Genomic DNA, 18,304 nt, shown 5'->3' on the forward strand with positions numbered 1-18,304 from the left:
TCCAACTTCTGGATTTTAGTGAGAGAAAAAATATTTTCTGGCTAATGGAATAAAGTAACCTTGCTGCTTCAGGCATGTCCCTTCTCACTTGATGTACAGAGATAGAATTGATGGTATTTGTCGCTTGCTGGTTTTAGTTAGGTTTGGTCTGCTTAGGCTGAATTTACACACACACTGCACTGGTCCTTTTTCCAGGATGCACATTCTGACTATGCAAACTTTTGTAAAATATGTACTTTCCAAAGAAGTTTTAGGCGTATTTGTCAGGAAACTGTCACACGTTAATAGCTATTTCCTGTGTGCAAACATACTCAAAACCTCGGTTCATTGTGCTTCAAAACTGAGACGCTGCCATGAGAGCGATGGTGAAAGTATGACCTGTAGGAAGGAAAGCCTTTACAGCAATGATCTGGCATCTGCCTGGGATGACTGTCAGCAAGAACTTTTGGCACTGCTGTGTCTTCTAGCTTGTTATCTCAGAATTATTTAATGCAATATTTACTAAAACATTTGCACAAGCTGGTTTTAACCTATACAGTAACCAAAAAAGAAAAGAAAATTTGCAGTACTATGTACATACGAGATGACAGTGGTATAACAGCAGCACTTGAAATATGATCCTTCTTTTACATGAGTGAAGTTATTGATTACAGAGAACCTGTTTTGCAGCCAACACAGTGACTTTGTTGTGCAGTAATTGTTTATGTGCTGCAGTTTGCCAAGGACATATGTGAGAGCCGTATTGCCCTCTGCTGTGGTAACCTAATTTCAAATCTGGTGCTTCTGATTTGCATTATGAATAAAGTGATACAGCACAAGAGTGTGTATGGGAAGAGTGCCAGCTTTTCTTCTCATGTATTCTGTGTTGAAGCTACTTCATGCATCATGTTTCTTTTTAATCTCAGCCCTAGTCAAATTTATGACAACAGTTGTAGGGGTGAAACAAGCAATCTGCAGGTCAGGTTCGATGGAGACAGAACTGGGTGAGTTCACTTGCTCTCTTGTAAGCCTTTATTACCAAGTGTCTGTTTTCAAGAAAGAGGAATACGTGCTGGTCAGCTTCATTGCGAATTCTGCATGTACAATTTTTAGAAGATGATGAAACTGCTAATTTTTGTTGGTCAGTAGAATGACTGGTTTATCTTTTAGCAGTTACTTTAATGCAAACAATATTTGTTTACTTTTTGTTTTGGCCATTTGATTAGTGTCCAAAACTGTACAGTTTCCAAGGAGGGTCTTGTTTTGTTGTGTTTTTAAGCAGGAAACAACCAGCAAATTTTGTCTTCCCCTTGCTTGGGAGTGTATGCTCCTCTCAGGATTCCAATTGTTTTGGACATAATAGGAAGGGCATGTACAGATGTGTGCTTTGACAAACAGTCTGTCCCTGTGTTAGGTGACATACCTTTGACATTTGAAGAAAGCCTGAGCTTCACATGCATGAAAGTATACACCTCTCTGGACTTAGAAATCAGGTTTTGAGAATAAAACAAACCCAAATTAAATTGGTTTCATTTTGAAAAGTCAAACCCCATAAGACTTTAATACTTGGGTGTATGCTGATGAAATACCATGACTCTAAAGATTGTTAATATTCATGGAAGTCTGAAATAATTCATGACTTTCTGAAGTAATGTTAGATGATGTACGATGGTAAACAGTATCATTTACACTGAACCTTAAAAATTATTGACAAAGACAAGTTCCTAAACACTGGCTAAACCTTGTATTTGTTGTTATGATTTCTTGGTTTTATACTTCAAGCAGATTTTCAATTAACTCCACTGCATTCAGAGTAATTATTCATTTATTATAGTCAGTTTAGATATGGTAAAGATTAAAGGAGTAAAACAAATCATTTCAGTGACATAGGCTAGTGATACATTGTTATTATTCTGATTTATTTGCCTCTTGCATAAGGAAGATTTATACCATCCATTTTTGAGTGACTCCTTGTTAGCATATATTTTTATAGATACTTTTTTGCTAAAATAGTGTTTTGATAAGGTAAAAAGCTACCTTGCTGTCTTCCTCTCTCCCCATTCCTTGCGAAAATACAGATGTTCCTAGAATAAAAGGAAAAGGATTGTAGATGAGCACAGCACACTTATTATACATGCAGTAAAATGTACTTCTCTATTAATAAAAAAGTCCAGAATATGATGCACCGCTGTTCTAAGATAACTACATGTGTTCGATGTTGAGAAATTAATGGCACGGAGCAGATGCCTTCAGTCATCTAGGAAGTGTGGTTTCCCAGTGCACTGCAACTGCATGCCCTGCAGTGTGTCATCTCACTTATGAAGGGGTTTTACATGTTTATAAAAGTGTTTTAAACATTGGTAAAGTTTATTTTATGCATTATGCATAAAAGTTGTCATTAGGATTTAACAAAGCAGCTTGCAGAGAAAGATTACAAATAAAATCTCTGTATACAAAAACGATTTGGATGGTTTAGCTAGATGGTTCTGACTTAAAAAAATTAACATTTCACTTACTGTTCTCAAACATACAGAGAAAGAAAAACAGCATTAACTGAAAAGAATGAAATATATGTTGTTATAGGAGTGCCTGGCAGGATCACTATTACAGAGGTTCTTTTAGTATTTCCATTATAAATCCTCTTTATTCAGTGTAATATCATGGTAATTTCAAATCACATTTGGCTTTAACTTGGCAAATAATCTGTCAACACAAAAATTCAGTTCATTTATATGTATGTATATGCATGCATTCATTTATATTATTCATTTATATGTATGCATGCATTTATTCTTACATGTGCACAGACTGTCATGTTCACATGTGGCTGATGTGTAGATTTAAAAAGAAGTAATGATTGTAAAGCTATTCTTTTTTTGGTCCAGTTTGCATAGCCATAAATTTAAAGAAGATTACAGATTGGATTTTCAGAAGCACTTAGCATTGCCTTAAATGGTCACATTTAAGTTAATGGTAAAATTCCTATGACTTAAATTGCAGTAAAGTTAGGTCAGTGCTGCTGAAAATCTCACGCCATCCTTTCAAACTCTGTTTAGGGGTCTAGCTCTAGGTGTGTGGTGTAAGTGACAGACTTATGGGCATAGTAACTTTTTAGTGAAACTTCAAGGGGATTACTCAGAGCTCTTTGCCTCTGTATGTATGACTAGATAAAAAGCCTAAAGCACTAATCTAGACACCTATATTAGACTTTTAATTGATTCAGTTTGGGAAATAGTTTTCCTCTTTAAAAACAAACTTGAAAGGATGCTTTTATGTTAGATCTAAATAAAGAGAAAAGACCCATTAGGAAGTGAAAGATGCCACAAGTAAACAACATGGATGAATGTCATGGCTAGAGTTATATGGCAGCAGTATGACAGGTGGAAGTATCAATAAGGATGTAGAAGAAACTCACTGACAATAATAAAAAGACACTTTTAGCAGCCATACTTTTATTTTATGTTGCTGTGTTTTTTGATTTTTTTTTATTTGGATATGTTCCTTTTTGCTGAATTTTCCACTGCCACATGCCTAATTTAGACATTATCTGTCAGGTACTTTTGTCTATATACATTTTGCAAATTAGAACAACACTTGTCCAAAACAAAGCAGGTGCCTTGAGCACCTTCTGTATGGGATGGGCTGAGGGACTTGCTTTTTTTTTTTTTTTTTTTTTTTTTTTTTTTTTTTTTTTTTTTTTTTTTTTTTTTTCCTGGAGAAGAGAAGGCTCTGGGGGCACCCCACAGCCCCTTCCAGTACCTAAAGAAGGCCTACATGAGGGCTGGAGAGAGACTTTTACAAGGGCATGTAGTGATAGGACAAGGGGAAATGGCTTTATACTGAGCTTGTGGTCATGTCTAATGTGGAACACACCAAAAACTCTGTGTTTAACTTGGTACTTCCTGAATGGAAGATTCTTTTCTGTCCCTTGTGTCCCTCTCCTTGATAGGCTGCTGTGTAATAAAGAGCCCAGGTCAGTCTTTCCTTCACACACAGCAAGTTTAAAATATTCTGTGAATGTAATGAATGAAACTTTATTTTTCCTTAGTATCTTAAAGTGTATTATTGTATTGCAACTAAAAAGTTCACATTGGGTTCTATTGCAAAGATCAAAAACATTATATTGGGAAACTTCAAAGCAAGAAATCCAGAGGAAATATTTTCTACTCAAGAGACCACTGAAATACAATTATCACAGGTCCAGATGGCATAGTACTGAGAGGAGTTTGTGAGTTTTTTTTATCCTTAGAACACCATTCATATCTAATCTGGAGTGACTACCAGCTAAACCTCAGCCTGACTTAGACTCCTTCAAACTGCTCTGTGGCCTGCAGGAAGCATCCAAATCCAACATCCAAGTCTATTTCTGCCACTGTTTAAGCCCAAAGTTTTCTCTAACTTTTTATTGTCCACTTGTTGTACTTTCCTAACTCTGAGGCTTTCCAGGATTTTCTGGGATCTCAAATATAGTTAGTAGCAAGGACTTTGTGAATTATGATGTGTGTGGGATGCCAGATTGCTGTGAATTTCCATGGAGCTGATGGCCTGTCATTCTGCAGAAAACTTGATCTTCAGAAAGGACCATTCTACTTTGTTCTCTACAACAAAATGTATTTGATGGGACTAGAGCTTTAGGTACCTAGGAGAAACAAGAGCTTTAGGTACCTTTCAGGAAAAACTGACCTACTGGACTAGGAAACAGGGGAGTCTGTGTCACAGAACCTTTCATTATCCTGGCCAGTAATTATGCTAAAGGGGACATCTTTGCTATCCATGCAATCATTTATTCCTTTTGTGCTGCTTTCAAGAGACCAAGTAGGGGAGGAAATTTACTATGTATGTTTCTATTTTTTTGTGTTTTCTGAGCAAGAAATTACAATGCCTAGTAAATAGAGCAGGTTCTTTATACTCATTATGGACTATTGTGTGAAAATGCTTTGCTGACTTCAGAGGAAAACCCATAAATTTGTTAGATGTGTTTCGCTAAGTGTATATTTGACCCAGAGTGAAAATTATTGCTACAAGAGATTTCTGAAGAATAAATGAGAGTTATATGTTATTTCAGCTTTGAAAATTGCAGTTTGGGTGGCTGTTTGATCTGACCTGTGACATAATAAATGAGCATGTACATGTTAAAATGTCATAGACTCATCAGGCCAGGATTAACAACAACGCAGCCTGTGCTAGTACTTGTTAAGTTTAATTTTCTTGTTTCTCCACCCCTACAGAATATTGTACACTGCTTTGTTTAGTCCTCAGCATATATGGAATAATGATAGGTTAGTAAACCATTTATGGGGTTTTTTTATTGTTTAGGATGGAATTTCATGTGCTTACCAGATTAACACTTTCATACAATAAAAAAAAAGAATGGGTGATCTTTCTCTGCTTTTCTGATGTCTTGAACCTAGAGATTGTTTTTTCCTTCAGCAATCTCTAGTATAAATAGAGATAGCACTAAATTGAGTAACAGCTGCTGAAGAACTGCTCTACTAACCATGCCAAAGGGATATTTCATATTCTTGCTGTGTTTCTTCTTTGTCCCGTTCTGCATAGTACTCATGCACTGAGATCTAGGAATGGTAGGGATCTGAGGAGTTGCTGGTGACAAGGGCATTTTCAGCCATGTATTAAGATAGTCTTTACATTGCTGGCATGACACAAAAAGAATGTAAAAATATCTGGAAGTGATGTTATTTTGGTCTGGTTTTCATAAAGCCAGAATTGCATTCTCTGCTTGAACCATTTTATCTATATTTTATCATTTCTTATTTCTTTGGCTAATCAGAGATTTTTGTGTTTTGCAAAAGAGAAGAACTTGCAGCAATCATTTTGTCTTGACAACTTTTCTTTGTGAAATGGAATTATTGCCTAACAAAAAGCAGAGATTGCCCTCAACTACTGTAGACTAGGACATAGCAGTCAAATGAGGTCTTGGCATCTTGCCGTAGAACAAGCTGCCTAAAAATCTGGATAATCTCCCCCATCATCACACATCTTGTACAAGATCTTGTTATTCTTGCAGAGTCCCAAAAGCACAAAGAAATAGTTTGTTAAAAAATTCAAGCATGAGCATCTTATGCAATTGTTGGGCGTTAATTTTGATACCATTAAAATCACCTTTCTGATTGCGCAATAAATAGAGATTCGGAGTCAAAAATAACAAAGCCTACTTTTCCTCTTTGCAGGCATAGGTGTGTGAGAATGATTTAATTATTGAAGCCATTACTAAAGGGAGGAATTGAGGAGCTAAAAACGGGCAGATACCGCTTCTGCACCAGAAGGTATGTTTTTTAGCATTGAAATACTGCCTTTCATGTGATGCTCAAAAATAACGTTTTTTGAAGGGAAACTGACACTGTATAATTCAAATTAATGCATCTAAGCATGTCTTAAATTGTACTCCAGCAAAACAAGTATTAACTCTGTTTAATTATCCACCTAGTGGTGTGAGGAACCAGGTGAAGACAAAATGCAGCTCTTCTGATCAGAGAAAAAAAGATATTCACTAACAACAGAAGGAACAGAAAGGTAGTTGTAGGTTCATGATTCTGTCATAACTGGTGTGTTGTGCCCCTGAAACAGGAGTTTTGGCTTCCCCAGACCATTTCCATCAGCATAGCTAATTGCCTAATTCCACATCCTTCCTTTGTTGACATGAAATAAAAAGAAATCCAATACATGGACAAAAGAAAGTGCAGCTAAAATGTGGTACTCTTGACTTTTTCAGCAGACTTTGTAAGCTAAACACCACTAGATCAGCCTAGGGTGACCCATGGCCAGAGTTTCAGATGAATATGTACTTGCTAATCTATTGGACTTTAGGGAGACAGCTATTGTACCTGTTTGTGCAGACTGAATGTGATTTGTCTGTACCACAGGAGCACAGTTAGCTTGTGGTTTGCAATGAACTGTATACTGGGAATATTACAGGCTCTTGCCTTGTACATTTACCTTGTATCTAGTAGGTGACATAAACACTAAGCTACCTGCTGAATTAAATGGGGTTAGGGTTGCCTCTTGGTTTATATTATTGACCACCTACCTGATGTGAAAACAGAAATCAGTAGCAGCACGAATGACTCGGCGAGCAGAGTTGCTATTAAAGCATTAATGGTCTCTATCTGCAATCCATATTACATGATGGTAAGAAAAGTGAGGTTAATGAAAACAGTCAATGTGAATTTCTGTGGTTTTACTAAATAAGAGTCTATTTATAGTTTCAGTGTTGAAATTGAAGTAATGTTAAGTCTTAAACTAGAACTAAGTTTTCAGTATTGGCATTACTTTCTCTGCATATTGGGCTCTTAATGCACTTGGAGTGAGTTCCAGGGATGGAAAATTTTTCAAATGAGTCAAGTGCTTTATAACATGTTGCTTTTTTATTTTTTAATGAAAGGAAATGTCTAGTTATAGCAGCAGTAAGAGCACCTATCTTGGAAGCAGCTGATATTACTTTTCTGTTTGTAATCTGCAGTTAGATGATTCTAGATTTCAGGAAAAATGCTGCAGAAATCTATTTCTTATTTAATTTCTACTGTTCTTTCGAACAGCAGTTTGCAGAATGCATCTGGGTGTACAGCTAATGACCCATGAGCAATAAGCAACTGTTTAAGTAAAATGCACTAGGAAAAAGCTTTTACCAAACAGCATTTTAATATTTTAAATAGATTTTCCATTGCAGGCTCTTAGTAACTGGATTAGTTCTCTGATGTGTTCTGACAGAGCTGTTGTTAGGGATACTCCATTAACTTTGTCTGTCATCTTATTTTCCCCAGTATCCGGCATAACACCCTTATATTTCATAATTTGTATTGCTATCAGTGCTGATTTGTAAATGTGCAAATTATAATTAACAACGGCTACTACTTCTATTAAATATTAAATCATTCTTGCAGCCTATATTTTCCACAGCAGATGGAGCCCTGTGGTATGCAAATAGACTTTCCTTAAGTAGTCAGCAGTTTTTACCAAAATTTTGGCTTTAAAAATGCTTTCTTTTTTTGTTTGTTTTATGTTTCTTTTGCATTTAGGTTAATATTTATTCACTGCAGATTCTCTTTCTCCCCATAAGAATTTCATGGACTATTACATTCTAGCACTGAGGTTTTGTTTCACTTCATTAATAGCCCCTTAATCATATAGCTTGCTTGTAAAGTACAAATGCTTGTTATTTGTACTTATGCTGCAGTATTGCATAAGAGGCATTTAGTTATATTTTAATATGTATAGCAGAAGCAAAAATGCTGGGTACACCAACATAGTTTTTAATATGAAAACCAATTTATCTGCACAGTTTTTTTCCCCAGAATAAGCAAAAGCATTTATGGTTTTATATTGTGCCTTAAACATTCCATTAAATGTCATCAGCTGATTCAGGAATATGTATTGCAAAATTACTAGAGAACTGTAAAATGTGTAAATGTAATGAATGCTCAGGGCATAGAAAGGATTGAAAGTCCAACATATATCAGGTAACTATAAAACAGCAAGAAACATCGATAGAACATTACATTTTTCTAATGTATAGTACCTTAAGCATGAAACTCTTATTTTTGGTGTTTACTGCTGTGCTGTTTTATTAAAGAACACTGATCCAGAGTTAACATAGCCTTTCCAATACTGAGAGGAATCTGAAAGACAAGCAGCATCATTCAGGAAATGGTTTCACTATCCACTCCAGCAATTGCAAATTAAGATTTTTCAAATGATTGACTATGAGATTGTATCCTAAATAAGGGCAACCCATTTTTTTCCCACATTTTTAAATGGACACAGGAACATGGAGCTCAAGGACATTAACTGCCACATTAACCAAAGAGTAATGAAAACTTCTCTGAATGAATATCTCAGTGAGCTGAAATGGCCTCAGCAATAGAGAAATGAATTGTAACAAGTTAGGGTCTTGTCTTCCTGCTGGTTTAGTAGGAGTTGGAATTAGCATGCTAAGTGGGATCAGCAGCAGTGAGCAACTGGACTGGAGTATCCTGGAATCCATGCTGTGAGTGCATATTGATAGTGTGATACCTCTCCTAACACTGAGGTACCATTTGATCACAGATATTGATCTATATTAAACTGAAGTTGTAAGTGATGTGGAGTAGAATTCTGGGATGTTATGCCAGTTTATCTGAGCAGGAGCAGTTCTGGACACTTAGATCCTTTATATCTATCAAGAAGGTACTTTTTAGGTATAGCAGGGGAAATTCAGATAACAGGGCAGGACCTGATGTCAACCGTTTGGGAACAGCTTTATATCAGCATTGTTATAAATGTTAAGAAGAAATGTGATTTGAAGGATGTTGCTGGGACAAAAAGGGAGCATAAGTTTCAGAAAGTGAGCAGCCGCTCAGTAAGGAAGCAGAGCAGGCTTGCCATAGGTGAGCTTTTGTTCAGCAACCACATTGTGACATGCAGGGGACTATGGACAAACTTTAAATCAATGGAATTACTGGGAACAGTCTGCTTGTGGCAGCCCGGAACTGCCTGTGGGTTGGCTTGTGTTAACCAACTGATTTATTGTCTACAGAACCTGGGCCTGAGGGAATGGCAGTTTCACCAGTAGCCTTCAGCCTGTGCTTTTCCAGAAATCTGCTTTTACATACAGAGAATAGTCTTGATGAATTTGATGTTTTATGTAAATTCTCCTGTAGAGAGAGGCTTAAGGAGGCAGAAATTGGACCACTTTATTGCAATGAAGAGGGTCCATGTATATTTAAGTATTACAGAAAGTTGAATTTCAGCAAAATTTCAGCCAGAGTCAGGGTAGTATTAGATGTTACCAGTGTATTCAACAAAATATCTAAAGTGTTTTCTTGTGAAAGGAACTTCATAGGAACTTACATGAGCTTTCAAAGAATGTTTACTGCAGAAACTATTGTGCTGTGCCTAGGAAATACCTGTATCCTTGTATTTATCTCCTTAGCACACTGACACTGCTGTTCCTCACATGCACAGCATGGAACTAATCCCTACCCTTGCTCTGAACTCCAGAAGTACTGCTTGGTAGTCCTGCACTCTCTGCACAGCTTTGGCCCTTGGCTTTTGGCATCAGCCCTTGCTCTTTGAGTCCACCTCTTTAGAGCAACAACATTTACTTGCTCAGGTAATTGGACACAGGGGCACTTCACATCAACTTTTGTAAAATAGGCCTGACAATTTTCATGTGTGCAGGACACCTGATACTGATGATTTGGTGCCTCTTGGTGTAGTATATAAGTGAGGAAGATGTTGAGCTGTATATAGCTGCAGTTGTCCTCCATGCTCCCCTCTGAAGCCAGAGTTCAGGTATGCAGTACCTCTGGAAATCTGATCTGTAGTGGCTAGTGAAAGAATTTATAGGCAATTGAACATCTCTTAACATCAGATCAAAAGAAGCTGTCAGAGAAGAGACCCTGCTTTCTTAAGGTTCAGAAATGCAGTTTAGTCAAAGCCATTAGACAACTCCTATTTAGAGTCAGAGGAAATGCTCTCTGGAGAAGCTAAGGAAACATGAGCATATTTCAGTCATTGATATCCCACTTAAGCTTTATTTAAAGTCTGTCTAAGGAGGAACTAATATTTTGTCTGTGAAACTGTAGTATTTTTCACCTAGGAGTAGCTAGTTAGGAGTATTTTAATGATGTTGAACAATTTAAATGGCTATATTTCTTCATTCCTTTCATGAAACCTTATTGTTCTCAATGTGGGAGATTTGGATGTTATAAATTCTCCAGGAAGTACTCTTTAAATACCAATTTGAGTATCTTTGAGACTTAAAATAAAAGCATTGGTAAGGGTTGTGCATCAATATTCTTGAAATAATTCAGTGCTTTGGGGGGATAAATCAGTTCTGTTGGATGGGCAATCTACAGGAGTTTACAATGAAGAGAAGGAGAAGCAGGACTCTTAAGCACTCATTTCCCCTGTCCCCAAGTCCTGAAGTTTTGTTCATTCTTGGCTGTACAGTTATTGGAAGAGCTTAGAAAATGCTTAGAGAAATTAGGAAAGATCTTAGCAGTAGTAGGTAGTGGTGAATGCAAGAGAAGATGGCCATTCTACATGGCCAATTCCATACCTGAGATTTGTGACCCTAAAGGATCATGTCTGCAGTCTGTCATACTGTGCCTGCACATCCTTGTCTATTCTTACTCTAATATAAGAATTTTGCTTCTCCACACAGAATGAAATAGTGGCAGTGTTTTGGCTTTCTTCCACCCTGCAAGGCAAATTCATTTGTTAATCTTCTGTCTCTAAAGTGATATGTATTGAAAAGGAGGGCAAGCTGTAGGTTTCCAGCTGTTTGTTGTGTATATGTAGGCAGTTGTGCTGTATCTTTGCATGACCAAAAAAATGAGATATCTAGGGGAAAAATGTTAATAGTACAATATTTAGAATTCTGTGACTTATAATATGTGGTCTGAGATTCTGATATCCAAGGCTGAAATTTCTCTTTTAGTAATTAATAACTTACTAATACTTTAGTAGTATTAAAATCATAGAAAATGACATAAAGGTACTATTTCAGAAGGGACCGTTTTACAGTGGTGTGGAATATTACACCGGATAGTAGTCCAGTGAATATGAACTTTAAATTGTCACGTTTCCCCGAGAAGTAAAAAGTGAGAGTTAAATGCCTAAGCAAAATACATACATAATATCAGTCATGTAAAATGTCCTGAATAGTAGACAAACTCTTCATTGTGTTCACATGGTTTAAAACTATGGGTTTGTTCTAAGTGGTAATGGTAATGAAGTGTGTTGAAGTCCAGAAGACTTTTCAAGGACAGAACCTCATTATTCCTTGCTTTGGACATACTATTTGTAGGTTTCTAAAGCGGCCTAGATTTTGATCAGGAATTTTTAAATTTGATAATCTCAGCTCTAGTTAAAGAGCATGGTTGATGCATCTGTGGTAAATTTTATCGTACAGCGTTTTTATTTAATTAGATTGTGAACTCTCAATGACTTCCTGAGAGTAAATTTTCATGAGAGGAGAATTAGAAAACATTAGATGAGGTAGAGGACTTGAGAATACTTGTCCAGAAGAGATTGATAAGAACATAACTGGGACAGCTGTGAGCTGTGCTTTGGAGTTGTAAATGATGCTAGTAAGTGATTTTCACTTCTGATTTTAAATAGTCTCAGAAATTGTCCTTCACCAAGGCTTCTTTGAATTAAATTTTGTTTAGTAATCAGAACCACTACATATTAAGCCCTCTGGAGCTCATTACATACAAGGAGAGGGTGAGAGCTGGATTTGCTCATCTCTAAGTGGAGAAGGCTATGTAGGTATCTTATTGCTGTCTACAGCTACCTCATGGGAGGATCTGAAAAAGACAGAGATCTCGTCAACAACATAGTTTCTAAGAGCCAAAATCTTGTCAGGGAGATGCAGCGGCAGGATGGGAGACAGCAGCTAAAAATTAGGATGCAAAACGTTTTCATTGAATAGAGGTTTTTAATTTTTTCCCCCATGAGAGTGATCACATACTGGAACAAGTTACCCTGCTTCATTGTGGATATTTAGATCTTGACTGAGCCTTGTCTTTTTGACTCTTGCTTTGAGCAGGGCTTGTATGAGGTGACCTTCTGTGGCTTCCAACACAAATTATTCTCTGGTTCTGCTCTGTGCTATATTTGGAGTTTCAAGAGAGCACATTAGTACATTCAAACCCTTTCAAGACTGTTTTGCAAATTCTCCTTCTATTATTTTAGACATGGGCCAGAATTTAGGGACCAGCTGAGGTGTGTGGGTTGTGCAGGCAGTGGTTCTGTAAATGCCCTAGAAGACAGACTTACATACTAAGGCCAAGTCTTAAGACTATCTGATAAGCTGGAGAATGGTTGAAGATGAGGGATGGAAAATGGGAGCAGACTCTATAAGCAGCACAGACATCACTGATCCTCCTGGGTCTGGCAGCCCCCTCAGAGGGAAGAGGATCCTCAGTGACAGCTCTGTCTGGTGACAATCTTGCTATGTGAAGGAGGAAGCAGGGTGCAGTAGTCACAGGGATACAGTAAGCAGGCAGGAATGCCAGGAACCTTCCTGAAAGTTGTGTGGAGGGAAAGTCCTTTCTTAAAGACCTCTGGGAAGAGCATTTCATTTCCTCTTATGAGAGGATTTCCTTCCTTGTTACCAACATAGTTTGTAAGAGCCAAAATTATCTTCAGTGAGTGTTCATCTCATGTACCCAGCTGAGATAACTGGCAAACAGCTCAGCCACAAGAGGATATTATTGAAATGGGCTTGATTTATATTTTAAGGCTATTGGTGATGTCCAGGTCACAACTAGAATCTTCATTTTCTGCTGATAAGAGACTTGGGTGATGGTGACACCATCACCCAAGAGACATGCAGATGGTGACACCAAACTGACAGTCAGCTGACCCATCTATTCCCAGAGCAGCAAAGATGGGAGGAAAGGAAACCTGGAAATATTAGTAACAATAGGTTAGAAGTACTAGACTCAACCTCAAGTGCTAGTACTTCAACCTAGTACTAGTACCTCAATCTACTATTTACTCAACCTCAAGAAATCAGAAGTCCAGCTCTGATGACAACTCAGCAAACTCTTCTCCAAACCTTTTCCAGCTTTATTCCAAAGCACTGTGCTAGTTTTTCAGGTCTTCTGTAGATATAGGAATGGAGATATTTACCACTAAGCTCTTTGGTAGTTCATGTGTTTTCTGTTGTTCTTTGAGTTGAGGTACTGGCCTGATTTACTCTGCTGTGCAATGGTGCTGAAGCTTTTAACTAGGTAATGTGAAAATGACTGAGAAGACAAAGGCATTGTTTCTTCCACATTGGAAGGAGAACTACAACAATGTGGTGCTGCTAGAGAGTTCTGCTGTTATGCAGAGCTCTTTCACATGCATAACTGCACTGCCATTGTTTTAAAGCTTCTGTATTTTAAACCTGTGTAATATACTTTCTAAACTGTCCAAAGTCAGTTGCACTTGTTTTTGCTGTGACTGCTTGATGATGCTGGTATTATCAGCCAAGCAACTTGCACTATTAGCTTCCTAGAAATAGGAAGACAAAGAATAGGGTACAAATCCTGTAGGCAAATACCTTCTGATGGCAGTGTTCAAGCTGAATCTTCAGTTCTTTGCTATAACAATCAGGATTTGGCCCTACTTGCCCTTGGTATTAATCTTATCCTCTACCCACTAGGCATTACATGAGATGTAAATGATTTGGTTCCATTCATCAAATTCACAAGGTATGCCTATATCTGTGAAACAGATTTTTAGAAAAAATAGCAGAGTTCATAGTCTGTATAAAAAAAGGAAAAGCATCCATGTATTAGGCCATCAAGAGTCAAAAGCATAATTTGAAATGATAAACGTATCCATTTTAAGTTACACATTACTTTGCATAGTTAATATCACTATAATTAGTCATAGTTCCTGTAATTTATTGAAAAAGATGCTCAGCCCCTCTAGTGTACTACAGTGATGAATGTTGGAAGTGCAACTTTGGAAGCAGGAATCAAGCAAAATTAGTAACAGTTGGAGAATTAACATGTAAATCAATAATATCCTTTCTCTTGCGTCTTGAAAACTGAGGGCATACATCACATGCTACAAAACAAAAGGGAGGGCAGAAGTTAGAATTGTAACTTCTTTCACATTACTAGGTCTGGTTTTACTGCAAGAGCTGTGTAAAATAATTTCAAACGTTAGAGTAAATCTCTAGTAAATATTTAAACTATGTATAACTAGTCACAAATAAATTAAGCTGATTTTATGCATTCTCTCTAATTAGAAGGGCACAGCATTTGTTGAAACGTGATTAGTATTATTCATTAAGCAAAAAATTCTCATTTGTATCTTATTATCACTATTCTGCATAAACCAACACAATTTGTCATGAACTCCCTCATTTGCTGTATCCTCAAATAGCAGATTATGCTTATTTTTCATTTGGACAGTGGAAAATAAAGCCAGGTGTTTGGCAGCACCAGAGTGTTCAGGTGTAACTGTGCCAGTGATGGTACATTACTAGCAGCGTGGATGAAGAATGAGGCATGGAGAATCTTGGGACTGAGGTGCCTTGAGGCCCATCCCTTTTGAGTGGTCCTGCTGATGAGACAGGTGGTGTTGCATAGGACTGAAAAAAGAGAAACTTTTTTTGTAAAGTCAGCCTTTCACCTTCAAGTGGAAATGCAAGGTGCTGCACTGTAATACTTGGATGTGCTCATGGCTCAAGTCTCTACAGTAGACATTTTTGTATTAAAGTTTTCTAAAGCTGAAAAATTCTAAAGCAACAGCAGTCTGTTGCTGCACAGAGGTCTCTGTCACTGTCAGTGACAGTGTCAGTGTCTGAAAAGAATTGGCACAATATTGCATGGGCAATATTATATATTTATATACATAAACATTTACATGTGACCTTGATTGTAGTATATTATGCAGGATAACTAATTCATTGTCTGCATATTTGTCCCTTTCCTTCCTCTCATCTCTTTTTAAGGTTTGAAGAACATCTCTTTACATATGTCATATTTAATTCTGCCCTCATTCACATGCATGTAAACCATCAGTAATACTGCTGGACTCTGTGGTGCTGAGGTAGTGGAACAGTGTAGCTGGCTTTCACATCAGCTCTCTGGGGCTGTGGATTAAAAACTACATGAACCCTGAATGGGCACCACAAGGTTTGGTTTCTTCTGACCTTGTCACTAACTGTGGTTATTTTTTGTCTTTAAGCTGGGATTCTAGGGGCAATGTTATCCAAAGGGATATATCCACCAACAGTGTTAGGGGCAAAAAGTACTGAAAAATTGCAAGGCATTGTTACTTCTTCATTGGATAGATGAAAACAGTAAAGGAATTGTCTAGGCATTAGAACTGTTTTCCCTACAGCATATTTTTCACATCTGTGGGAATTTGGTTGTCAGGCAGTGGGTTAAATTGTTTTAGGGCCTTTGATAAATACATGTAGGGATCAAGAACAGTTTTGGCTATATAGACAGCTTAGATCCACCTTCTTTCGATGGCAGATTGCTTGAATTTTTCACTGTTTTCTTAAGATTAGATGATCTTGAGTGGCCCAGAAAGTTGTAGATGGCATAGTAAGGGGTATCCCTCCCAGTGAATGGTAGCATGAGAACCATGCTAAGACCTGTGTACTTATTCTTTACCATTCCCCTTTTTGCCTTTGGTGATAAAGTTGCTTCTTTATCAAAATGGACTCTCACAAACATTTTACATCGAATCTGACATCTGGTCCCACATTTGAAGCAAGGAAACAATGAGACAGCCTCGTCTCTTTATGATACATAAATCTGTTGACAGTCTTGCAAGAAGTATAACATGAAATTTTCATTCCAAGATAAAAGCAGAGGAAAGGTTATTTCCAACATAATCCAACAGCAGTGAAAAGTCCTATGCAGAGCAATAGTGAAAAGGAGGGACTTGGTATATGGTCATCCTAAAACTATGGAAGCATAGTTCCAGACTTAAACCCCACATATTGACACGTGAAAATTCATTAATATTATATATGTTTGCCATTGCTCATGTGTATCTTGTCTGAGTTCCTATGAGTAGTTTATTCCATTTTACTGAATATGTAATTGTGAATAACAAATCCAAACTATGAATAGCTTAAATAGCTAGTAAGAGAAACAATTACATTTTCTTTCTCTCTAACATGCAATTTTAATTTTCATAATTCTATAAAAACATATCCCCCACAATGCAGGCCTGCCAGGAGGCCTGAAATCTGCAGGCTATGGCCTCTCAGGCTGTTTTCCAGTGACTCATTTTTAATTTTATAGAAGCATTATCTCTCGCTAGTAAATTAACAACAGCCTATAGTGCACACACACTGTCATCCATCTGCTTAAGGCTCTTGTCATTTGACACCAGTCTTGTATCCATAGACTTCATCTGGTATTCAAAAGCTATCAACCCTGCCTCCAAGATAGCCCACCTTCTGGCTCCAGGCTAGAGGAGTGACTCTCCATTTCCAAGTCTAATGAACATACAGCTATTAGCAGCTTTTCCATTAAGGATGTAGTCTTCTTAGAAAACATACGTTGTTGGAGTTACTTGGATCCAGAACTGCATGGAAGAGTGTTCCTTAGGCAGCCTGACTTTTGTCGAGCAGAATATTCAATGTTACCCCCCCTTGCAGTATGTTAGACATTAGTGTTTATGCCACTGCATTTTGGGGAGTGGAGTGTATTAAGAGATAAAATTCTTTATATTTTCTTTCAAATTATGGACAGCATTTCTAGGGAGTTTTGAAAAATGCATGTAATATCAAAAATCTCATGATTGGTATAAATCCCCCAGATGAGAGAAACCATGTACATTTATATATCCAACCATTGTATGGTTGGAGAGGAGCCTAGAAACTATTTTGCTGTTGCTAAATTTTGTTTTATTCCTAATTTGACTGCAAATGAGGTCATTTGTATTCTTGCAAATAATTTCTATGTGGACTGATGTCTTCTGTGAAGGAGTAGTAAGGATTTAACAGATTTGTGTATCCTGGACAAACTTCAGTCATCACAGGATAGAAGTTGTTGACAACACCTACTGCTTAGTCAAGGTCAGGGAACTTAATCCAAGAGTAGTTGAAGAAAAAGGACTTGTCTTCTAGACTCAAAGGACGTAATTTTTTTAGATTTGCTTTTCCAGATTATGATAGATGTAGTTGTCATGGACAACTGAGAAGAATTGACAGTAATCATAGGAAGTAGTTGTTAGGGATGAAACATGGGCGATACCAGCATTTGAAAAAATCCAGGAAGGCAGGGAAGGTAGTTTTTCCTGTTATTTTCCTTCGGCCCACAAGCTTGGAAAGTTCCATTGACTTCCATTTGTTTGTGATATTTTGGTCGGATAATCTATGCAGTGAAGAATTTATCTGCCTTGATGGGCTTTGTTTTCACTGTGTACCTCACAAAAAGCCTCTTTTATTCATGTGCCATTCCACAGGGATGTGGTGACATGGTACTTGCAAGAATTAGAGCTCTGAAAGACACATGATTAACAGTAGTAACTTTGCTTTTGCTGACTGTGGCAAGTGCCCATACCACTGTAACACACAAATAATTATGCTTTAACTTGTGATAGACCCAGAATGATATTCACATATGTTCAGCTGAGGAGTGAGGCTCAGAGAGAACCAAGAACCTTTAAGAAAATCAGGCTATTGTGACCCTTGGTGTGAAAACAGTATAGCTGCATTTCTGTGGACTCCTGCTGATGACCTGTTTCACGTTTCACAAATATAAGATCTTAACAGTCAGTCATTATTTTTCACTGAGTCATCTTTGAGAGAATCAGTCTTTAACTGGTATTTGTGAGACTTTTTTGCTTCCTTTTG

The 18,304-nt window shown here is 37.3% G+C and overlaps 1 long non-coding RNA gene across 1 annotated transcript in view; it reads left to right on the forward strand.

The window, feature by feature from the left end:
• The window catches only part of LOC132077242 (uncharacterized), a 63,605-nt gene that overhangs the window by 10,491 nt on the left and 34,810 nt on the right, over positions 1 to 18,304 (forward strand). Inside the window, exon 2 of the long non-coding RNA XR_009419024.1 lies at positions 6,168 to 6,263. This is a non-coding gene — a long non-coding RNA (uncharacterized LOC132077242). The remainder of the gene's footprint in view (positions 1 to 6,167; positions 6,264 to 18,304) is intronic.

The sequence above is a fragment of the Ammospiza nelsoni genome, chromosome 9 (genome assembly GCF_027579445.1).
Source record: "Ammospiza nelsoni isolate bAmmNel1 chromosome 9, bAmmNel1.pri, whole genome shotgun sequence".
Classification (NCBI taxonomy): Eukaryota; Metazoa; Chordata; class Aves; order Passeriformes; family Passerellidae; genus Ammospiza; species Ammospiza nelsoni.